Source organism: Mandrillus leucophaeus, unplaced genomic scaffold (genome assembly GCF_000951045.1).
Source record: "Mandrillus leucophaeus isolate KB7577 unplaced genomic scaffold, Mleu.le_1.0 Scaffold88, whole genome shotgun sequence".
In the NCBI taxonomy this organism is placed as follows: Eukaryota; Metazoa; Chordata; class Mammalia; order Primates; family Cercopithecidae; genus Mandrillus; species Mandrillus leucophaeus.
The window spans coordinates 445,217-470,370 of NW_012109585.1; the positions used below are offsets into that span (position 1 = coordinate 445,217).

General features: G+C 45.3%; 1 protein-coding gene across 1 annotated transcript in view; it reads right to left on the reverse strand.

Annotated features, from left to right (window-relative positions):
• SPOCK1 (sparc/osteonectin, cwcv and kazal-like domains proteoglycan (testican) 1) overlaps positions 1-25,154 on the reverse strand; it is a gene marked incomplete at its 5' end in the record, with an annotated part of 536,813 nt that overhangs the window by 389,569 nt on the left and 122,090 nt on the right. The gene's annotated exons all lie outside the window — the stretch shown is intronic.

Sequence of the window (25,154 nt, forward strand, 5' to 3'; positions counted from 1 at the left end):
TGGCACCTGTAGGAGTGAGTGCAGGAGAAATGGCTAGAAGGTTGGACTCAGCTGCAATCATCCAAAAGAGTGCACACACATGGCTTCTCCCATTTGTTGGTCTCAGGGGCAGGGCTGAGGGCAGGGCTCTTTCTAGTTCATGATTCCTCATCCTCCTGGTTTCAGCGGAAGCAATCCTCAGCTGCAAGATGAATCTGTGGGGCCTAACACAAAATGAAAGTGTGGGACCCCTTCTTCAAAAAGCAGGAATCATATAGGGTTGTGTGTCTGTGTGTGTGTGTGTGTGTGTGTGTGTGTGTGTAATGTAGCATCAAAGTGGACATGGAAGTACTACTATACTAAGATCAAGTTTGATCAGTTTTCAAGGGACATGAGTTTCTATTTTATCAACATGCATGCTTCCCATGTGTTTCACATGAAGGACATATTTCATTCATGATTCTATCATGACTCAGCTGAGTGTAGGTAGTCACAATGTCCAACTAGGGCTCAGTGGCAGGTTCGGCAAATGCCACATCTGTTTCGGAGAGCAGTTATAAAAACAATCCTGACCCACCAAGGACCATAGGCACTTGAGATAGCCCAACAGCCAGAAGAATCTGGACGAAGACAAGAGCACCAGAGAAGCAGGATGCTGGGTTGGAAAGGCAGACCATCTGCACTGGATCCCCATCTCCCACCCGAGCAGATGGTCCTTTAGAAAGAGCTCAGCCACATCTGCTGACAGTGCCACTCAATGGCTGTCTGCAGCTGTCCAAAGTGCTTGGCCACTCAGGCTCCTCGTTGATAAAATGGAAACACAATGCCCTCTTCTTGTTAGGTGGTTGTGACAACTACAGCTGATTAGCGGGAAGCACCCTCTACGGGAGATATTCTCGTTGTCATTCTGCTGATTCCAAGGGTCCTCCTGGAAACCACAATCCCCATGTTGTTCACCTCCTCCTGACAAGGAGAGGAATGTAGGGTTAGACAGAATCCAAGGAATATTGCATTTTCTATTCCCAGAACGGGAGAAAACTCCTGGGTCTTACTCTCCAGGCCCTCCCAGTTCTGTTTCAAAGTGCAAAGTGCCTGCCTTGTAAAGTGCCTGACGTCCAGTGCTGTAAATTTGTAGCCAAGATAGTTGTATGTTTTGACCACAACCAAGGGCAGTACATTGCCACAATTATATGGTAACTCAAAGTTTCAAATATCACCATCTTTCATGCATCCTTTAAGATAGCACCCTTTAAAACACAAAAAGGACACATAATGTTGTCATGTACATCAGAACAGACATATAACCATGATGGGAGTAGGGCCCCTGTAAACCAAAATTAAAGGATGGGCATGGAGGTGCATGAATCCCAGCTCAGCCTCTCATCAGCCTTGCTCTAGATGGCACAGTGAAGAACCTGCATGAGAAGCTACTTTTGTGGAGGTTCTAAAAGACATTAAGATCAATCCGTAAACAAGGATGTGGAGAGAGATTCAAAGGGCTCCAGCTCTGGAATCAGACAGGATAAGGTTGGAATCCTCTCTACAGTGTATTGGCTGTGTGACCTGGAGCAAATCTCTTAACTTCTCTTCTCCCTCATGAGTAAAATCCAGACTTGCCAGGCTGTTTAGAAGGCTTGAGAAAATTGTGGAGAAATATCCAGAATGACAGCTGATATACAGCAGGCCGCCAACCAGCGGCAGTTACTATCATTGTAACCAGCGGCAGTTACTATCATTGTAACCAGCGGCAGTTACTATCATTGTTATTACCATGCCAGTAAATATTTTAATAGACTAGATGTTCTTCCTCAAGGCATAGAACTAAATTTCATCCACAAAGGCATCTCTGTTAATCACTCATTAAATATTTAACGAGCCCCTTATACAGTCAACTATTGTGGGGGCAGAAAAACAAATAAGGCGCACCGTGTCTCACCTCAAGGTGGTTATAAGACGGTGACTGCTGAGGATGCGGCATTCTTGGGCACGTGATTGCTAAAGAATTTTTTACCTTTTTCACCAAGTTGTTATCAATCTTTTTTTGCATATGACTGTCCTTCCCTGGAAGGATTAAATCACATCTGTTACAGAGCTAGTAGAGGGCCTGGCACAGCTCATATAAGAGCTCAGCAAGAAGTCACAGTGGAAAGACACGGGAGGAGGAAAAGAGGAGGAAGAAAGAGGGAGGAGAGGAGGGAGGAGAAAGGGGGAGAAAGAGGAAAGGGTGGAGGGGGTGGAGGAGGAGGAGACACTTAAGTCAGAAATAACCTGAAAAGGCAGCCAGAACCATTCAGTCAGAGACCTTGATAAGCTATAGCCAAGGAGAATTTGTCATCTCTTGCAAATGCTAGTGAAATAACTTCTCTAGTTCAAAACAAAGATAGGGAAAGAGTGGGTGATGTTTCACGTATGGTTGCAGAAGGTGGACATTGCAGTGACCCTTCTCCATATTCTTTTCTCTCTCAGACACATACAATTATTTTCTATATTTGCAAAAACATACAAAGTCCTTTTGATGGCTGTCATCTTTGTAGTTCTGGATTTACCAAGTACCACTGCAGTACTAGTCAAGTCAGAGATGACAAACTGACAGAGGACAGAGAGGAAACACCTTTCAGAACCCTTTCCTAAAAGTGACACAGGAGTCAGGTGTGGTGGCTCACTCCTGTAATCTCAGCACTTTGGAACACTGAGGTGGGCGAATCGATAGAGCCAAAAGTTAGAGACCAGCCTGGGCAATATGGCGAAACCCCATCTCTACAAAAAAAATACAAAAATTAGCTGGTTGTGGTGGTGTATGCCTGTAGTCCCAACTACTCGGGAGGCTGAGGAGGGAGGATGGCTTTAGCCCATGAATTCGGGGCTGCAGTGAGCAGAGATCACACCACTGCACTCCAGCCTGGATGACAGAGAAAAATCCTGATTCAATCAATCAATCAATCGATCAATAAAAATAAATTGTGACACAGGCTAAGGGAGCCCACTGCTGCCTCCTTGATGAACCAGACACACAGCCCAATCACAAAGCCTCTTCTGGCCCCACACCTGCCACCACACACCTCAGGATGGGTTATCTTTACACATCAGAAATAAATGTCTCTGCTCAGATAACAGAGAGCTCCTGATCAGTTGAAGTGGCACCCTCAACAGAGACTAATTACTCAGTCCATTCAAATTCTGAAGCTGCTGCCAGGTCCCTCCAGGAAACTAACTTTACACTCTGACCAATAGGGACTGCAGTGATGTACAAACAAATCAAGAGTCTCAGAACACAGCCAGCACACATTCATGACCTGGAACTCCTTCCTAGATGGGAGGTTCAGCAGGGGCAAGCCGAGGTGTCCCCTCTTCAATTTCCTGTCCCCAGTCTCTCCCTGGCAGACCCATCCACTTCCAGAAGGGTAACACCTAAGTTTCCATTCCTTAGCCACACCCTCCCTCTACAGACACTTGCTGGCCTCCCCAGCACCACATGACAAAGCTAAACACCACATCTCCCCTCCCCAACAGCATCACCAGCTTCACTTCCTGATGTCTGCCAAAAGTGGGAAACTCACATTTGCCCTTTCCTTTCCACTGCCACCATTTTCACTCACGTTCTGACTCTCAGGGGCTCTGAAATCAGATCTCACTGACTGCAACATCTTTCCACTTACTAACGCCATCCCCACACTCATCCTGAAGGGTGTTTCTTAATCTACTGCTGCAGGAAACCCAGTGGTGGCTCCCCAGCCCTCACCACGCTAAGCACCGATCACTGCTCCTGACCTCTCCCTTCCTAGTCTACTGTATTCATTCCTCTGCTTACGTCCTTCATTCCAGCCAAATCTTCCCAGAATGCTTGCTGTGGATTTCTGCCCTTGTGAGGCCCTGCCCTCATGGGTCCTCTCCCCACTCCTCAAGAATACCTCAAACCTGGCTCCCACTGAGGCCTCTCCAAGATTCCCCAGGATGATGTTGCATCCTCCCTTGACCCCCCAGGCAACCTCCTCAGTCTCTCCCTGCGGCCACATCCTGCCCTGTGTAACCTGCATACTCGACTTCTCTCTGCCACCCCCAACTGTGAGCTCCTGGAACTCAGGCCTGAGTGTATCTGCTCCTGAGCACATCTCTCATGGTGCAGACAGTTTTACACACCATAGGCTTTCTATCAATATTTGTGGAACAGACTGTCTAATCAATCCATAGAGCATAAAGTTTAAGAGCAAGGGCCTGGCCATCAGCTGCAGATGTGGAATGAGGTGGGAAGATGATGAGTGTTTGCAATGACCATCTTGGAGAGGTGCTGGATTGTCTCAGCATTCCTGCCACACCTCTTTCACCCAGTTTGTGTCAAAGACCTGAGCCATTCCAGATGTTACCCACAACACAACAACACCCCCCACATCACTATTTATTTATTGACTGCTTTGTGTCTCAGCCACCAAAATGTAACCTTCCTGAGGACAGAGCTGTGTTTCTCATTCCCTGCTGTATCCCACCACCCAGGAAAGGATTGGCCCCTAGAAGGAACAATCTGCTTCCAAGTATCACTTACTGACTGTATCACGTTAGGTAAGTGGCTCACTCTAAGTTTTGTTTTCTGTTTTTTGAAAAGGCATCTCTCTCTGTCTACTAGGCTGGAGTGCAGTGGCGCAATCTCGGCTCACTGCAACCTCTGCCTCCTGGGTTCAAGTGATTCTCGTGCCTCAGCTTCCCAAGTAGATAGGATACAGGCAAGCACCACCATGCCTGGCTAATTTTTTGTATTAGAGACGGGGTTTCACCATGTTGCCCAGGCTGGTCTTGAACTCCTAAGCTCAGGCAATCTGCCCACCTCAGCCTCCCAAAGTGCAAGGATTACAGGTGTGAGTCACTGCATCCAGTCTGTTTTTAAGAGTTTTGGTCTCACTCTTGCCATCCAGGCTGAAGTGCAGTGGCACAATCATGGCTCACTGCAACTTCAAACTCTTGGGCTCAAGTGATCCTCCTGCCTCAGCCTCTAGAGTAGCTTGGACTACAGGTATGTGCCACCACACCCAGCTAATTTATTTTTTGTAGAGGCAGGGTCTCACTATGTTAACCAAGCTGGTCTTGATGCCTTGGCCTCAAGTGATCCTCCCACCTCAGCCTCCCAAAGTGCTGAGATTATAGGGAACGAGCCGCCACACCCAATCCTGACTTCAAGTTTTAGTTCTCACCTCTAAAACGGGAGAACAGGATAGTATCATCTCAAAGAGCAGTCATGAGGAGTCAGTGAAGTAATCCAGGATGAGGGTTTGGTGTGGGGCTGGGCACCATGAGTATTTGCAATGACCATCCTGGAGAGGTGCTGGATTGTCTCAGCATTCCTGCCACACCTTTTTCACCCAGTTCACCAGACATGAGCTCACCAGACCTGAGCCGTTCCAGATGTTATCCACAACACCCCCCACACCACTCTTCTCTGATAGCTTTTCTTGCCCTCATGCCTCCCCCTCTCCTTTTCTGGCTCAGATCATAGCCCAGCCTCCAGATGGAGTCCTGCATGCCTCCCTCACAGAGACAAGAATGCTCAGGCAGCAGCTGTTGAACACAACAGACCCAGTGGAGCAGACTCCAGCCTGGTAGCTCAACCATCTTGGACATATCCTGCTGGAGAAGCAGAACCTGCTCCTCCTGGGAAGCCATAGACTTGGGGAGAGGCTCAGTTCTTCCAGCTGTCACTTCCACTACCCTCCTGTTGGAAGGAACCTGTGTACTCCTGAGACAGTAACTGAGGTGCCTAAATGGCCCTGCCCTGAGCTCACCCTTAGAGGGTGGGTTCAACTGAGTCAAAGCGCACCAAGCTCTGGGACCTCTTTACACCTGCTCTGCCTTATCAGTGCAGGCTGGATTAGGCTGACCACGCCAGTTCCATTTGCCTAACTCTAACTCGGCCCCAGGCTAGCCTATCAAGCCCACCACCACAAAGCGCACTTATTACTAAGTTGACTGCCAAGTGAGGTCAATTTGTAATTTAAATCTGTACTGCATAATGCATAAGAGATCTTGGTATAAATTATTCACCCGCAAATTGCCATCTGGACATTTAGGAAACTTAGTGGGAAATCTAAAAGGGAAGTGGGCATTTGCCCAGCATCACGTTAGTAAGCGGAGAGTGCTCTTTTGTTGCTGTTGTCATTTTATTTGCCAGGAACCCAAGCAGATGGATTCCATTTATCTCCACCAAAAACCATTTTAGAGGTGGGGTGTGGTGGTTCAGGCCTGTAATCCCAGCTCTTTGGGAGTCCCTGGTGGATGTATCACTTGGGGGCCAAGAGTTTGAGACCAGCCTGGCCAACATGGCAAAACCCCATCTCTACTAAAATACAAAAAATTAGCCAAGCATCATGGCACATGCCTGTAATCCCAGCTACTTAGGAGGATGAGGCATGAGAATCACTTGAACCCATGAAGCAGAGGTTGTAATGAGCTGAGATCACACCACTGCACTCCATTCTGGACAACAGAGCAAGACTGTCTCAAAAAAATATATATATACACACATATATATTTATATACATATATATTTTTATATATTTATATATATATTTATATTTATATTTATATTTATATTTAGAGAGGTGTGCAGACCAACCAAGGGGCCAGCTACTCACTATGTTTCCTCTCCCAGCCCCAGATCCTAGAGCCAAGCTCCACCTTAATATAGCTATAGGGCACCTTCTTTACAGGAGCTTCTCCTGTCTCCCAGGAACACAAAGGGAAACTTGGCCTACTGCTGACCTGGCCATTAGCAGAGACTCCCTTCCTTTCTCTCACGTCTATACAAAGAACTGGTTTCTGCTCTCCCACGGCTCCATCTTCCCTATAGAAACTCCCCTGAACAGGGTATTAGAGCTTACAACAGAATCCAACGAGAGGACCACTCATGGAGTTTGCTATCTTACCCTAGTCCATCCTCTTCTTAGGCCACTGTGCTAAATACATCCATTCAGCTAATCAAAATTGAACAACTATAATTATGATTCAGGCATCAAGGACAAAGGAGTGAGTAGAACATGTTCTCCGTTGTTAGGGACCAGAAGGGTAGGTGCTCATGCAAACAAACCACTACAAAACAAATTAGCCCTCATGCACACTTTGTTCTAGGCACAGTATGAGGCACTGGGGGATGTGAGAATGAGAAACCGATTGGGGGATATGGGAATGAGAACCATAATAAATACATGTTCAAGGTCAGTGGGAATATAAAGGAGTTCATGATCAGCTCTGCTTGTGGAAGGAGAGGGTCAGGGAAGGCTGCACAGAGAAAAGAGATGCCTGACTGGGTCATAAAGAATGAGTAGGAGTTTGCCAGACAGACATGTTACACCCACATGCACATATGGGGGATGGCAAGCAGGTGAGTATACACAAAGGCTTTAAGGATCATGATGCAACCCAGCTTGTACTGCTGGGACAGGCTGAATATAGACTACATATTTCCTTTAAAGAGTTCAGTGTGTTTCCATTTGTGACAAATGATTCTCACACAATCTTTGTGAAGTTGGAAGGAAATGGAAATTGTCTCATGCTGTCGCAACAGAATAATTGGAACCCTTATAATCCCCTCTTCTTACCTTCTGTTAATAATCCACCTTTCATCAGAATAAAATACCATTACCCTAAGGTACCATTCCATTTAAACCTTATGGATCTTCCTAGGAATCAAGAAATCATTGCTAGGCTCACCTCACCCTGAGACACAGATGTGGGGGAAAAAAAAAAAAAAAAACAACCAGAAACTTTGCCTTCCGACAAGGACTTCTGGAGTCCCATTTCCTTCCTGAGGGCTATACCAGTCACTGCAAATCCTGAAGGCTTTTCTATGCAGAAATCAGAGAGCACCAAGTGACCCAACCAGCCTGCTTAGGGAGGAGGGGTAGAGTAAAGGTGTTTTGTGGCTGCTATGTGTCCATGAGACACATCACTGAGCAATGACTGAACAAACCAGTCACTTTCCCAAGGCCAAAAAGTCTCTCCACCATCCTTCATACCTGCCAAGCATCCCCAACAGGTGATGTTCATCCAACACCACCGTGCAACTCACAGAAGAGGACACAACCTTGACCCAGGGCATCTCTTGCCCCTGATCTGTACAACACATTTGGCTCTTATTACCTTCATGCAGAAAGAAAGGAAGGAAGGGAAGGAGGGAAGGGAGGAGGTGGAGGAGGGGGCAAGGAGGAGGGGAAGGGAAAGAGGAAGAGGAAAGGGGAGATAAACTTCCTCCCCTTGTAATACCTCCCCAGATAGCCATATCTTTCCACCAACCATGATAAGAAATTGAACCTATCCAACAGGTCTTCAGCATTTTCCTGCAAACCTGGAATGTTCCAGGTGGCTGTGCATCTAAGAGACATTTTCTGTTGGTTTTTTATAATCTGTTTATATCAGAGTTTGATATTCTTTGGCTAACCCCTAAGACTGTGTTCAAACAGATTAAACAATCAAAACTTTGAAGGGTTTTTCTATGCCTCCTGGACAAAATTTCAAGACTTACATGATCAAATCGAGAATCTAGGTACCCTGAACTCCAATTTAATAGGCACTTTTGGATGGTACTGAAAGTATGAACTCATCACAAAGCCTGCAGTATAGAACAGAGCACAGCTTCTTAAGGCATCATTTCTGGGATGAAGGCTAAAAATTGTCTATCACAGCCAGTTAGCCTCAAAGGGAGTCTAAATAAATCGAGCCCACTGGGGAGTCTGTGAAATAAGACCTATATTAGGAGCAATCTTTTGAGCATCATGTCCATATGAAGTAAGAATTCTCCCTCTAACTGGGGCACAAGACCCTCTTAAGAATAAAACTTTGGATCATTTCACAGTAGTATGACTGTATCTTAGAAAGCAATCTAGGGATTGAACTAGAAATTTGCATGATACTCTCATTTGGTTGTAAGACCCTTCTCTGGCCGTTCATCACTAGGAAAGCAGTTGCCCACAGGAAGGGGAGCAAGATACAACGCATTCTCATCATCACCTCCCTCTCTGATTAAACACCAAAATATGTTTGATCCAGAGCATACAAAATCAATTAAGAGAGTTAACACATATAAAGCACTTTGAATCCTGAATCAAAATTAGCTATTATATCAATAAAAATAATAGCTTCCATTTATTGGTACCTACGACCTGTCTCTTATACACATCTAGATGTGTATAAGAGACAGATAATAAATACATGTTCAAGGTCAGTGGGAATATAAAGGAGTTCATGATCAGCTCTGCTTGTGGAAGGAGAGGGTCAGGGAAGGCTGCACAGAGAAAAGAGATGCCTGACTGGGTCATAAAGAATGAGTAGGAGTTTGCCAGACAGACATGTTACACCCACATGCACATATGGGGGATGGCAAGCAGGTGAGTATACACAAAGGCTTTAAGGATCATGATGCAACCCAGCTTGTACTGCTGGGACAGGCTGAATATAGACTACATATTTCCTTTAAAGAGTTCAGTGTGTTTCCATTTGTGACAAATGATTCTCACACAATCTTTGTGAAGTTGGAAGGAAATGGAAATTGTCTCATGCTGTCGCAACAGAATAATTGGAACCCTTATAATCCCCTCTTCTTACCTTCTGTTAATAATCCACCTTTCATCAGAATAAAATACCATTACCCTAAGGTACCATTCCATTTAAACCTTATGGATCTTCCTAGGAATCAAGAAATCATTGCTAGGCTCACCTCACCCTGAGACACAGATGTGGGGGAAAAAAAAAAAAAAAAACAACCAGAAACTTTGCCTTCCGACAAGGACTTCTGGAGTCCCATTTCCTTCCTGAGGGCTATACCAGTCACTGCAAATCCTGAAGGCTTTTCTATGCAGAAATCAGAGAGCACCAAGTGACCCAACCAGCCTGCTTAGGGAGGAGGGGTAGAGTAAAGGTGTTTTGTGGCTGCTATGTGTCCATGAGACACATCACTGAGCAATGACTGAACAAACCAGTCACTTTCCCAAGGCCAAAAAGTCTCTCCACCATCCTTCATACCTGCCAAGCATCCCCAACAGGTGATGTTCATCCAACACCACCGTGCAACTCACAGAAGAGGACACAACCTTGACCCAGGGCATCTCTTGCCCCTGATCTGTACAACACATTTGGCTCTTATTACCTTCATGCAGAAAGAAAGGAAGGAAGGGAAGGAGGGAAGGGAGGAGGTGGAGGAGGGGGCAAGGAGGAGGGGAAGGGAAAGAGGAAGAGGAAAGGGGAGATAAACTTCCTCCCCTTGTAATACCTCCCCAGATAGCCATATCTTTCCACCAACCATGATAAGAAATTGAACCTATCCAACAGGTCTTCAGCATTTTCCTGCAAACCTGGAATGTTCCAGGTGGCTGTGCATCTAAGAGACATTTTCTGTTGGTTTTTTATAATCTGTTTATATCAGAGTTTGATATTCTTTGGCTAACCCCTAAGACTGTGTTCAAACAGATTAAACAATCAAAACTTTGAAGGGTTTTTCTATGCCTCCTGGACAAAATTTCAAGACTTACATGATCAAATCGAGAATCTAGGTACCCTGAACTCCAATTTAATAGGCACTTTTGGATGGTACTGAAAGTATGAACTCATCACAAAGCCTGCAGTATAGAACAGAGCACAGCTTCTTAAGGCATCATTTCTGGGATGAAGGCTAAAAATTGTCTATCACAGCCAGTTAGCCTCAAAGGGAGTCTAAATAAATCGAGCCCACTGGGGAGTCTGTGAAATAAGACCTATATTAGGAGCAATCTTTTGAGCATCATGTCCATATGAAGTAAGAATTCTCCCTCTAACTGGGGCACAAGACCCTCTTAAGAATAAAACTTTGGATCATTTCACAGTAGTATGACTGTATCTTAGAAAGCAATCTAGGGATTGAACTAGAAATTTGCATGATACTCTCATTTGGTTGTAAGACCCTTCTCTGGCCGTTCATCACTAGGAAAGCAGTTGCCCACAGGAAGGGGAGCAAGATACAACGCATTCTCATCATCACCTCCCTCTCTGATTAAACACCAAAATATGTTTGATCCAGAGCATACAAAATCAATTAAGAGAGTTAACACATATAAAGCACTTTGAATCCTGAATCAAAATTAGCTATTATATCAATAAAAATAATAGCTTCCATTTATTGAGTACCTACGACAGGGCAGGCAGTAGGTTAGCACACGTGTTCTCTAATTTAATCCTAACAGCTAACCCTACAGGCTAGTGCTAACCCTCACATTTTACAGACGAAGGTAAAGAAATGCAAATTGTGTTTCTGCCTTGCTTGCAGGCCTTTGCTAATGAAAAGTCATTTTTACTTTTTTTATAAAGCACTGCAGTCCACACTAAGGAGCAAATGCAGTCAGCATTTTTATATGCTTGCCCAAATTGGATAAAGATAAAAAGTCAAGAAGAAATACATAGGCAGGTATATTTCCTGAACTGGGTTTTTTTTCACTCTAGGATGGACATAATATAGCATGGAGCTTTATCTACATCACTTGCACATCTATGTGGTTACCTACCCACTGCTGGGAGGTGGCTGTGGTCCACAGATTTGTCCTGAAGCAACTTCAGAGATCCTCGTGGTGACAAATGTACTATTAAATCTCCACAAGGGAGTCCCTGACCAATTCCATCTCCTGATCACCCAAGTAATAAAGAGGGCCAACTTATATTTCAACCACTAAGAGAAGATTTAAGACCAAGAGCAACTGGTGCCATTAGTCTCTTGTTGCAGATGCACAAGTCTAAGCCCAGGTCAGCTGTCAAACATAAATATGCAAGATCCAATATGCAATCAGTTTGCCACAACAGCCACCTCTCCCCATGTCATTCCTCACAGGAAACATAAAAACAAACACACAGGTAACAAGGCAAAAGGAAGAAGGCAGGCCTTATGTGCTCAGGACTTGGGAAGAGTGTTGGGTTTGAGTTTTGCCCTTGCTAAAATGTTGTGTCACCTCATATCTTACAAAGGCACACAGTCTTGTCCACATTAATCCAAGAGTCATCTGGACCCACATGGACCTTGAGCATCCCTAAAGTCACCAGAAGGCAGACAAGATCTGGGATCTCACAACAGTGCTGGTGAACCTTCAAAAGTCAAGAGTACTTCCAAATACTACCCTTCCTAGGATGTGCCCTTAAGTCAATGGAGGTGAATCTCTCTGCAACATCGCCTCCCATATCAGGAATAAGTATATCATTTCCAAATGAGTCTGTGCACTGTGATCTCTGCAGTGCCTCACTTCATTTCTAAAGTGCTTTATTTTAGGAAGATAGTCTTGATAACAATACAGCACAGGGATATTTGGGGTTCCACCACTCACAGTAACTACTAATTTCTTTCCTTCCATCCCATTTAGGCACACATTTCTCAGAAGACTGTCTACCATCCCAAAGAAAGCTGGTAGATCAGGGTTTCTCAAGCTTCCTCCAAAGAGATGACTCAGAAACTGGGACTGGCTTCCTCTGGGAAGCCTTCCCTCAACACTTCAAGTGAACTGACGGGTCCCTTCTGTACGTGTTTCTACATATCCTCAACTTCCCATTAGAGCATTATCATATGATGTCTATTATGGATTGAATGTTTGGGTTCCCCCCTAAACTCACATGTTGAAAAAGAACCCTAGCCCCTAATGTGATGATATTTGGAGGTGAAGTGATGATATTTGGAGGTGAAGTGTTTGGGAAGTAATTAGGCTTAGATGAGGTCATGAGGGTGGTGCCCCATGAAGGGATTTGCATCCTTATAAGAGGAAGAGATCCCAGAGCCTCCTCTCTTCTCCACGTGAGGACACAGCGAGAAGTCAGCCATCTGCAAGTGAGGAAGAGGGCCTCACCAAGAACTTAATCTGCCAGCACCTTGACCTTGAACCTTCTAGCCTCCAGAACTGTGAGAAATAAGTGTCTTTTGTTTAAGCCATCCAGTCTATGGTATTTTGTTATAGCAGCCTGAGCTATGACAATGTTACAATGATTAATTATCTCTCTATATGCCCTACTAGACTGTGAGCTCTGTAGAGGGAGAGATAAGGTCAACTTTACTCACCACTGTATCAGAGTCACCTCACAGGGTCTGGGATATAAGAGGCACTAAGGAAATACCTGTTGAGTGAGTGGATGCATGGGAAGCACGTGTACACGCATAGGTAAAAATTGTGGTTTTAAAGAATATCGGACACTAGAGGAAATGCTTTATGGCATAAGTAAAAATGCAGGAAATAAAATTATTTAAACAATGTGATTTCAATTATGTAAACATTTACACATGATTAGGAATCTGGAAGGAAATATACTAAAAAATGCTAATAGTGGTTATCTGGGTGGTAAGAGTTGAATTGTTGCCGTTGCCTTCATTTCCCATGTTTCCACAAATTGCATAGATTACATTTATGATTCAAAAATAAGATTACATTTTTAAAAAGGAAATTACTGAGAAAAAACTTGCCTTCACGTTTTACGAGGTTTTCACCTATAAAAACAGGGCAGAGAGACTCGGGGAAGAAGTGAAGACCCTGGGTGAGTTCATGTTCCCAGAGTTTAGGAGCTCCTGTCTCTCCCGATTTCCCAGAAGCATGAGGGATCCTCAAACACAATGATTTTACAGCGAGCTTCCCCCTTAAGTGTTCCTCTCAGCCCCAGCCATTCAGTAAGGAGAGTTGTTCAGAGATGCAGGTGGAAGAAATGCCACCTTTTGAGGACAGATCCAAAACTATGAGGGATCAAGAGACCAGAAGAAAACGGCCGGGAAGGAATTCCACCCAAATCTTCAGAGCCATCAAGACCAAAACCAAGGGAAGCACAAACATGTTCATCAAGCACTGAGAAGTTCCTCCCAAAACTCAAAAGTACAGAAGAAGGTCATTGCTTTAAAAGTGACTTATTTAAGGGTTAGAAGGGAGGTGGTGAAATTATGGATAATGAGAATATTGCAATAATCACTGCAGCTTATCATTTATTAACGACTTAACACAGATGTCAGCAACCTTTTTTTTTTGGAGACGGAGTCTCACTCTGTCACCCAGGCTGGAGTGCAGTGGCGCGATCTCCACTCACTCACTGCAAGCTCCTCCTCCGGGGTTCACACCATTCTCCTGCCTCAGCTTCCTGAGTAGCTGGGACCACAGGCGCCCTCCACCACGCCTGGCTAATTTTTTTTTTTTTTTTTTAAATAGAGATGGGGTTTCACCGTGTTAGCCAGGATGGTCTCAATCTCCTGACCTTGTGATCCACCCTCCTTGGCCTCCCAAAGTGCTGGGATTACAGGCATAAGCCACCACGTCCAGCCCGCAAACTTTCAATGTAAAGGGCCAGGTAGTAAATATTCTCCAAATATTTGTGAGCCATTTGACCTCTCCTCAACTCTGCCATTGTAGTGCAAAGGCAGCTATAGATAATACATAAAAGAATGAGCATGGTTGCATTTAAATAAACCTCTATAAAAACAGACAGGGCAGATTTGGCCTGAGGGCCATAGTTTGCAACCCCTGGCTTAACATGGGCAGGCATTGTACTAAGCTCCTGACTTAGCACTAATTTAATTCCCACAATCCTCAAGTGGGGAAACTGAGACTCAGGGAGATTAAAGCGCTTGCCAGGCTATACTGTCAAAAGGTGGCAAGGCTCAACTCAACCCTAGGTCAGTTTGACTCCAAAGGGGACACACTTTTTCATGAGGTAATTCAGCCTCAGAGGCCCTCATGACAGTAATCAATCCTCCTTTACCAGGTGAACACATACTGAGCACATCTTTGTGCAAGTATCAGGCTAAGTATGGGAGATCAAGGATGAATAAGATCCAGACTTTGCCTTCCAAAGTTCATAATTTGAGATGGGCATCTACCCCACAAGTACCTACCTAGCTCTCCCTCCCCAGTACAAGTATGTCCCCAACAGAATAAAATAGGTCCAGGGATGCCAAAAACTCACAACACACACATGCATTAAATATACCTCATTTCTTTTTTTTTTTTTTTTTTGAGACGGAGTCTCGCTCTGTCGCCCAGGCTGCAGTGCAGTGGCGCGATCTCGGCTCACTGCAAGCTCCACCTCCTGGGTTTACGCCATTCTCCTGCCTCAGCCTCCCGAGTAGCTGGGACTACAGGCGCCCGCCACCTCGCCCGGCTAGTTTTTTTTTGTATTTTTTAGTAGAGACGGGGTTTCACTGTATTAGCCAGGATGGTCTCGATCTCCTGACCTCGTGATCCGCCCGTCTCGGCCTCCCAAAGTGCTGGGATTACAGGCTTGAGCCACCGCGCCCAGCCAAATATACCTCATTTCTTTACAAAAGGATTCATGCTCTACACAGGACACTACTAAGAAGTGACCCCACTCAGAACTTGTAAATATTGGCTTACGCATCCATAAGTCCCAAGTGCAGAGGCCAAGAAACAAACTGCAGCCTGAGAAGCTCTACCAGAAATTCACTGTACTGAGTCACAATTCAGCTTCATGGTTAAGAGCATAGAACCTGAAGACAGAAAGACCTGGATTGGAATCACAGCTCTGCATCACCTTGGGTAAGTGACCAACCTGCTCTAAAAGGCTCAGCTACCTCACCTGTACACAAAGGTTAAGAATCCTTACTGTCCTAGAGCTGTCAGAAGACAATGTAGGGTTGGAGGGCAGGGACTAGAGTTGTCTTATCCATCATCATATTCTCAGCACCAGGCAGATACCAGGTGCAAAATAAATACAGGGGAATAAACAGAAATGGAGACTTTTTGAAATAACCTCAGTGAAAGGAAAATGGGACTTATTTTGCAAAGAACCCCCCAATTAAAGAAGTCTAGCACTAGAAGCAAAGTACAAGTGTCCTGCAGAACCAGCCTGGGTAAGCCGGTCACTGGCGACAGACTTGAGTTGCACAAATCCATGCTCAGAATGGGCCTGGGAGGCCCTTCTCTGCAGGAAGCATGTGGATGGCAGTAAAAGTGAGCGGAGAGGTGCAGGCGCATCTTCTGTTTACCTATCTCTACATAAACAGCCTGAGATCCCAGGGCCCTGCACCTGCCCCAGCCCAGCCCTGCTGCTTATTTCCCACACCCATTCATCTCCTGCTTCTGATTCTAAGTAAACTCTGATCTTATTAACCTCCATCACATGGGAGAGTGAACACCCAGCCTGCCCCTTCACAGGCCTTTCTGACAGAGGCTGCCTTACTGGAGAAGGACAGAGGTTAAATACCGAGATTCGTAAGCAGTTTTCCCTAATACCTAAGCACCATCTGCCCACCTGTGGCTGCTTCATCAACCTTGAAGCTGGAGGCAAGGATGTTGGGGAGCAGGGTGATGTTTCTTGCAGCTGCCATGTGCCAGGCACCATGGGGCTTAACACTCAAATTACGAGTGATTTGTCTGCCAATGGAAGCCTAAGTGACCTGATAGAAGAATCTGCACAAAGCCAAAGAAAAACTGAGTCATTTTCACACAGCCTTTGGATGAGGTAGATAATCACAAGGCTGCAGAACAAAGAGCTTTTTGCATGAGGGTCCCACAGCCCTGGTGATACCTGAATCCAGGAGACAGGAGCACCTATCGTTCTGCTTTGCCTCCATCTATAGCTTCCCCACCTAAGACAAGGGCAATTCACCCATTTCCCTAACAAACTACAGGGGGACTGTATAAAAAGGACAAAATCTGAACCTGCCCCTCCTGAGCCTATACGGTGGGACAGTGCCCAGTACTCAGTGCTTATGACACCACAGCATTAGCTACCATTTTATACCGAGGATAGAGCAGGATTTAAGAGCCAAGACTTGGAATTAGCCAAAGCTGTGTCCTAGCTGAGGTTCTGTCACTTATTACCATGTGGTCTAAAGGCCCCTCATTTGTAACATGGGGCTAATAATAGTGCCTCCCTCAAAGAGGTGCCATTAGGATCAGGTGACTTAGTTGCATGTAAACTGCTCCTTCATGCTCACTGCAGGACACTGTCATCTCATTTGTTGTCCCAGATGGAATGTGAGCTCCTCACAGGGAGGACTCATGTCCAAGTGCCCAGCATAGGTGCTGGCACACAGTAGGGCCTCAGGTCATACTTCTGGTGAGGATACCAACCCAAGCTTGTGGGATGCCTCTGCAGAACACCCAGCTTGCCACAGCTGCTCCCCTGCTCGGTCATCCCCTCTCCTCCCAGGCTGCAGTTCTCAGTCCAGGGATCTCCACTAAGACCTTCCTGAAAGCAGTGCTGGGGCCAGGAAACAAGGGAGGGGAGCCCCAGCCATTCTGTCCATCCACATGATAATCTCTGACCAACTTGAATTAAGTTGGTTTCTTCCCAGCTCTCTGGCACATGTCCAGGATGCAAAGGTTCACCCCACAAGGGGCAGTTCTGGCTTTCTCAAGCCTTTCTAATTGAGTCAGGTTTGGGAGAAATTCTAGAGTCAATTCCAGAACTGACAGAAGCAGGTAGCCGCTCTTCCCTAGAAGTAAGTTTCCCTCTTTAAATAAAGGACCCTGAGAAATTGCCCCTCAAAGGAACACCAATCTTGGGCAAACCCTCTTTCTGGAGGGTCTTGGTTAGTCAGCTAAAATTCTCCCTTTTAATAAAACAATTGTGAAGCAATCTGCCTCCTAATCCATTCATAAATCAGACACACAAGTCTTAGAATAATTTCCCCATAATTCATGTTAATCATTCCACTCTCGTAATATGAATCATCTGTTTAATGGAAAACTTTCACCAAGACGGGCAAGAGCCACTGGATCTTGCTTTAAAAATCTCTCCAGAGCTCAGAAGGTTTTCTATTATTGATAGAAAAGTTGCTATATTTTTAACAGGCACTTTAAATATTACTCATGCAATCAAAGCTGTTTTCCTAACTCAACTTACACAGTTTTCAAACATGTATTATGTTTGACCTTATTAAATATTCTGTAGCACCACTTACACACAACGGCGCACAAAAGTACAGTACCAAAACTTCTGGCAGCACTGGAAAAATGCAAATCCTCATGAATTGCCCAAAAGGATGCAGCAAAAGCTCTGAGCATGGCATGGACTCCCAATCAGTGCCATGGGAGGCAGGGACAGGGGACAGGTTCCCAGAAGAGCTCTTTGCCGTGAAGTTCAGTGAGCAGGAAACAGACAAAACTCTGGGATTTTTGCACTTTAGTCAAGAATTTCACTGAATCTTCTCCAAGAATACTCCCCCAGTGCTCCAAGAATAAGACAGCACTGTTCAACCTCATCAAGATCCAGGATGTCACATAGGAAACATGACAATTTTGATGTTTTCAAAATAGAAAATTTGGAGCTGTCTTATCAAAATCTATAAACTAGATAATAATACCAGTAAATAGCTACCATTTACTGAACACTCAGTGCCAGGCATCACGCTAACTCATGTGAAGATAGAAGATCTTGTTTAATCCCCACAAAAACCCTAGGAAGCAGGTGTTATCTTCATTTTTCAGACAAGAAAAGACAAACTTCCCTGTGACCACCCCACCAAAATGTGACAGAGCAGGCTGGGAGCAGGGGCAGGTTGGACTCCAACATCTGTGCCCTAAATCCTTCTACCAAACTGGCCTAGGAGGTCAAAGCTGGAGTCCTGCCCCACCCCACCCCCTATGGTGTAGGACTACATTCAGGTGACGTGAGTTAATGCCATTTAACAATAACCAACTGCTTGTCAGAATAGCTTAGCTGCTTCAAATGGGAAGGTCTTTGAGTCCTGCCAAGACGTAAGTGATTAAGTAGGAGTTTAGTCAAAATAGGTGGGGCAAGGGAGTCTCTCACCGGCCTTGTGAAAGTCAGAACCAGAGGGAAAAGCATATGTCTCTAAGAGATGGTGACAGAAAGGGGGATGGATGCTCCAGCTAAGTGTGGACCAGTTGTCAGCAAAACAAGAAAAGTATCAGACCAAGTAACTGAGAAGAATAACAAACAACTGTGGTTGCAATTTTTAAACACAAGGCCTTAGACTGCTCAAATTGCTGAGCCAGAGATGAGAAGGAGACAGAGAGTGCACTGTGACAACTGAGTCAAATGCCAGTGATTCTGTGCTTCCAGTGTTTTCATTTGTTTCGTCAATTCACCTGTTCACATATCTTAAAGTACGTGAAGTATCTGGATTACACTGGCTTCATATAAGCCCTGGATTCAGGGGACTGAGTGCTTACAGTTCTGCTTTGCCTCCATCAACGGCTTTCCTGCCTAAGCGGATGCCCTTCCTTTACTACTCGAAGTGAAACACTGACAATTACCAGGTGGCAACAACTGATACAAAATGCATGATTGACAAGAGGAGCCCTGGCCCAGACTCCCCATAAGTCTTTAACATCCCTGAACAGTCACACCCACCCCTGCAGTCAACCTGTCTCAAAAAACAGCAGCACTGTTGAGCACAGTGCACAGAAGAATATGAAGTTCAGGTTTACAGAAACCAAGTCACTGAGTATTTCTAGAACAGCTCCAGGGGATCAAGGCCCCAGATAAGGCACCTGGGGGACACTTTTCTGTAAGAAGTTTACAACCTAATGAAAAAAATATAAATAACTCAATTTGAGACATGCCTCAGGAACATTAAATTCGAAAGCAGGCATGCAGCAAATAGAACAAAAGTGCCAACACACGTGATCTATATTCCCCACGGCTATCCCATGTTGAGCTCCTTCTAGCTCCCTGTTTTTCTTTGCCCGCAGTCTTTCATGCTGACCCATATAAACCACACATCCCGACAAAGCAGCTCAGGCTAAACAGTCTGGAAATCCCCCGATGCCTCTTCTCTTTCATGTTGGAACCAACACCATTTAGGCACCAACTACCTGCCAATAACTGGGCCAAGTTCTTGGGATGCTAACATAAAGTGCACATCCCTGCCCCCAAAGTCAGAGGAGCTACTGCTTTGGATGCAGGAAAAGGGCTGTAGCCAAGGCGAGGGCAAAGGGGGCTCAGGTCCACCTCTAGTTAGGAAACTACAGTGGAAATACCAGCCCACGTGCTCTCCACACCAGGCTTCCTCACCCCACTTATACTATCCAACCGCCCCCAAAAGGCAGTTTTACTATCACATGACCCTCTCTTCAAAGCAGTTTCCATTAGATTAACCATGATCCTAGAAGATATACTCACTAGCCCAAATTAATCCAACCACACTCCCCCTCAAACATGTGTACCTAACAGTCACAAAGACTGTGGTCAGCTAATTGTGGCTTTTGAACCAGATGATGTTGAGCCAGGGCTGGAAGAGTTGTTTCCAGGCATGAACATATGAACAAACAGCCAGGGAAATCCGGTTTACTTAGTGAAGCAGAATAACCCAAGTGGGCAGAAGACATGGGGAGGAGGGTTACAAGTTAAGGTACAATGACAACTGGACCATGCCACAAAGAAAAGGAGCACAGGGTCCTGAGAGGGAACAATGGGCACCTGTGACCTGTTTTGGGGGTCTGGAAAGGTTTCCACAAGCAAGTGAGACCTGGAGGCAGAGTGGGATCTAACTAGGCAGCCATGGGAGAGGCTGATTCAGGCAGGGAGGAGGGCACAGGCAAAGGCCCTGTGCAGCCCTAAATACAGCCAGCTAGGCTAGAGGGGTACACACGCAGCATTGCACACACAGCTTCAGGGCATCTTCAGATTGCTAGAAACCCATCCTGGACCCAAGTTTAGGACCCCTGTCATCATGCGGCCCTTCCTCCCAGGAAGTGTCTTGGGCTGGCTATTGTCTGGGGCTGCTGGCCCTGTGCCTCCCTCTCCCTTCCCCACAGCCCTGTCCCCACTGCTTCCACATCTCCCATGTGTCTCCTTCACGACTGCATACAGGACTATGTGTTCCAGAGGAACATGTGGTCTGCTCCCTTATTAATCTTGCTGTATCTTATTAAAATGGCCTCATGCCCGCCTGGTATTATTCTGCACAGAGCAGCGGGGTTCATGCAGCAAGCTGCAGCTAGGCGAGCTGTATTTCATTTCTTTTGTGTTGAAGGAATGACCTAGATGCTGCTCTGCACAACAGACTCATACTTGCAGGCTTTAACTCATTCTTTCCCATCCAGCCTGGTGCTCAGATGGAAGCAGAGGTTTGGACTCCCACCAGGGTGGTGTCAGTTGAGTCGACAAGTAGGCTGAGTTAGACCTATGTGGGAAAGAACAGTTTGAGACCCTTCAGAGCTGCTCCTGAAGACAAAGGCAATGCTCCCTGACAGGTGGGCAGGTGTTTGGACAGCAGAGGAAACTTCTCTGGGAATTCTTATTCATGCAAACTCATATATAAGACATGAGTGAAAGGAAAAGGTGAGTGACTTTATGGCTTCCTCCATCTATCTACCTCTTCCCTTGGTTGGTTTCTGTCCCAGGCTGTCATATTCATTCATTCACTGTGCTGTTGTCTATTCAATGTCTACTCTACACACGGCTTTGCAAGGGACCCCAAAATAATGACAGGGCTAAGAGATCCTCCTGAGGAGAACATATATAAGCAAAACCCCAACAGGCAATATCCATACAGGGGTGGAGAAGTGCCAGAGAGACCGGTTGTTGCCCCCAGATTGACCTGGGTGTGCCACTTACTCATTGGGAACTTATGTAAGCTTCCCAAAGTCGTGAACTGGAACTAGGACCACTGTCTTAGCTCAGGTTTCCGTAACAAAATACATCAGAGTGGGTGGTCTAAACAACAGGAATTTACTTCTCACAGATCTGGAGGCTGCAAATATGAGATCAAGGTGCTAGCCAATTAAGTTCCCTGGTGAGGGCACTCTTCCTGGCTTGCAGATGGCTGCCTCCTTGCTGTACCCTCGTATGACTGAGAGAAAGAGGAAGCAAGGTCTCTGATGTCTCTGCTTATAAGGACACTAATCCCATCATGAAGTCCACATCCCCATGACCTGATCTAAACCTAAACATCTCCCAAAGGCCCCATCTCCAAATATCATCACACTGGGGGTGACAGCTTCAACAAAGGAACTTCGGAGGGACACAATTCTATCCATAGCAACCACCAACCCCACAGGATGAGTGCAGTGATTTACTGGGATCCCACAGGTACACCTCCTTATAAGAATAAGCCCAGCTGGCCCGCTTATTCTGGTAGCGAGTGATGCAAGGATGGTGCCTAGGGTGAATGGTAGGTAGAATTCGTCTCCTAGGACCTAGCCTGCCTCTCAGCACACTCAGGACCAACCGATTCTGCACCCCTTTCACCCACTGCCTACCTCTGCCAGCCAGAGCATAACTGAGAATTGAACTTTTTCCCTCCAGGGGTATAAAAGGAAACTGAAAACAGAGGTGTGATTAAATGCTGAGCTGGTCATCATGCCACGATCAGATAGTCACATGCCGACCAAGTCCACTGATTTTCCATCTCTTAATCACGTCCCTGCCAGATTTAAAATGCAATGAACATCAATGAGAACAAATGCTAATAAGGCTCTAACAGGCGTTAGATGTCAAGAGGTGAGGAATAAATCTTGCATATTTTGACTGAAAGGGGGTCAAAGAGGAAATAACTGGGATACTAAATAGAATTCTTCTATTCAAGAGAAAGGCTCCCTGAAAGGCAGCTGCTCCAATGAGTGACACTCGCTCATTAAAGAATGCATCATTCAATGTCCCGCGGCAACAGAAACACCCAACCCAGTGACATGTATCTTTCCTAGAATTTAGCTAACATGGTAAAGTCACCAGTGAATTTACATCAGGCCTAAGTGAAAAAGAAGCTCCTTTTCTGACACATGCAGTCATTAGAGTTTTAGCTGTACTGAGATTGCTCCAAGAAAACACTGTGTCTTTGGAAATGTTATATCACATACCTCCTTTAAGCAGCGTTGGCAAAGTTAATGCATTTGTCAAGCATCTCTGCCTCTCCAGGGTCTTGGGAAAGCCTCTCAGGTGGATGGGCCTCAGGTCCATGAATGCATCCTATAAAATCTGCCTGGCTGACACAAAGGGACAGCCTGAGACCAGGGCTGTGCTGTTCTCACTGCTGGTCACAGTACCTGGCCACACCTGCCCATGGCCACCATGTACTCCACTCTGGTTCCAGAACCCAGTTCAACCCTGGCCTGAGGACTCAGCCATTTTCTGGGCTTATGCCTTCAGGCTTATGCCCTCTCCAGTGTCTCAGACATTCTGAAATACCCAGTGTGCTGCATAAGGTTTCCTGATTAAAAGACTTGCTTTTTGAGTTCCAAGGAGGCAGAATGAATAGTGCCACAACTTGAGAATCAGACCGACCTAGATTCAAGTCCCAGCTCCCTCACGTCCTGGCTGCAAGATGTTACTTATGCTAAGTTCTGCTTCTCTCCACTTAAACTGGTGGGGCCAGCGCTTGCCTTGGAGGGCTACTGTGAGCATTAAATAAAGAAATACATGGCAAGCACTTAGCGTAGTGCTAGGCATATGGTAAGCCCTTCCCAAAGGTTAGCTATTTATAACTGGCTTCATGAAAACCTGATTTTTCACTCCATTGCAAGAGCCAAAGTAGCTTGGTAAATAAATAAGCCTCTGGGGATTCTACAAAGCATTTTGCAGTGAGCAGCCATCCCTTTAGGTAACAGGATTTACCATGAACTGTATACACAGCCTTCCATTACCAATATAAAAGAGGAGCCAAGGGGATAAGGATTACTTATAACACCAGAGAGCCCCAAATCATAAACAACCTCTTAAGAGGTTGATAAGTTTACTTCAAACCACAATCCAGATGTCTCCACATCCAAACTTTCTCCTCTTAGCTTAGGTTTCCACCATGGATGATAAGATGATGACGATAATGTCAACAATGATTGTCTAAGGCTTTGTAAATACTTACTATATGCTGAGTACCAAATTAAACACCATTCATCTATTCACCCATTTAACCCTCACAGCAACCCATGAAGAAAGAAGGGGCTGTTACTATCCTCAGGTGAGATCAGCACTATCTAATAGAAATATAACGTCAACCACAATGTGAACCACATATATAATTTGAATTTCTGGCAGTCACACTACAAAGCAAAAACAGGGAACATTAATTCTAATATTTTATTTAACCCAAAGTATTTTTTCAACATGCCATCCATATTTTAAAATATTAATGATCTTTCATCCTAAGGCATTGAAATCTTGGTGTTTTACACTCCCAGCGCATCCCACTGTGGGCTAGCCCAGTTTCAGCTGCTGAGTAGCCACACGAGCCTGGTGGTTACTGTACTGGACTGTGTAGGTCTCAAGAATGATAAAACAACAGGAAGAAACTTCGTCAGTTCCTCCCGTGGACCCAGACAGTCCGTGTCCGCAGCCAAGCTCCTAACTACTGTGCTCTTCAGTGTCTCATTTGCTGAATCCACTGAACCCCACATTCTGCCAACCAATACCCTCCCTGAGCAATAGAAGCTTGATCTTTCCTTATAAGGATTGGATGCAAACCCCTTCCTGCATGCTGAGGGAAAGTATAAGGAGACACCTACACTGTAACATTTAAAGAAAATATCTTGGCAAGGCACCATCACTAAAACTTGCTAAAAACGACCCCAGGGTAAGAAACGGCTAAGAGGAGACAAGCACTTTTTCAACCCAACTGACATCAGAGGGTAATTCTAAAACTGTCACACACAAAAAAGGGTCCAACACTGTGTCAGAAATTCCAAGAAAGGGTAAAGAGCGTGTTACAGAGATTAGATACAATTTGGTAAGAATTCCAAAGTAAAATACCAGAAAATGACAACGCTAAGCACAGAACAATATGGAATAGAAGAGGAGATAATACATACTTAAGTGGGAATGGGTACACACACACTTAAATGGAGATAAAGAAAGGATAAGCACCAAGCAAAAAAAGGCCTGCAGGTGAGCAGCCACTCTCTGCCTGCATCTCATAAATCTTCAGTTCTTCTGCCTGCATCTCATAAATCTTCAGTTCTTCCTCCAAGGATGTAGAAATGATGGCGGAGAGGAACTCTTTGCAGCTACAGTTTGTGGTATGATGACATTGCTATGGTTTGAATATGTCCACCCTCATGAATGGATTAATGCCAATTCTAAAAAGGCTTGAGGCTGTGAGTTCCCTCTCTTGTTCTCTCTGTGTGTGCTCTCTTGCCCTTCCACCTTCCACCATGTGATGATGCAGCAGGACGGACCTTACCACATTTAGACCCCCGGATCTTGGACTTCCCAATCTTCAGAACTTTGAGCCATATAAGTTTCTATTCATTGTAAATTACCCAGTCTCAAGTATTCTGTCATAGCAGCACAAAACA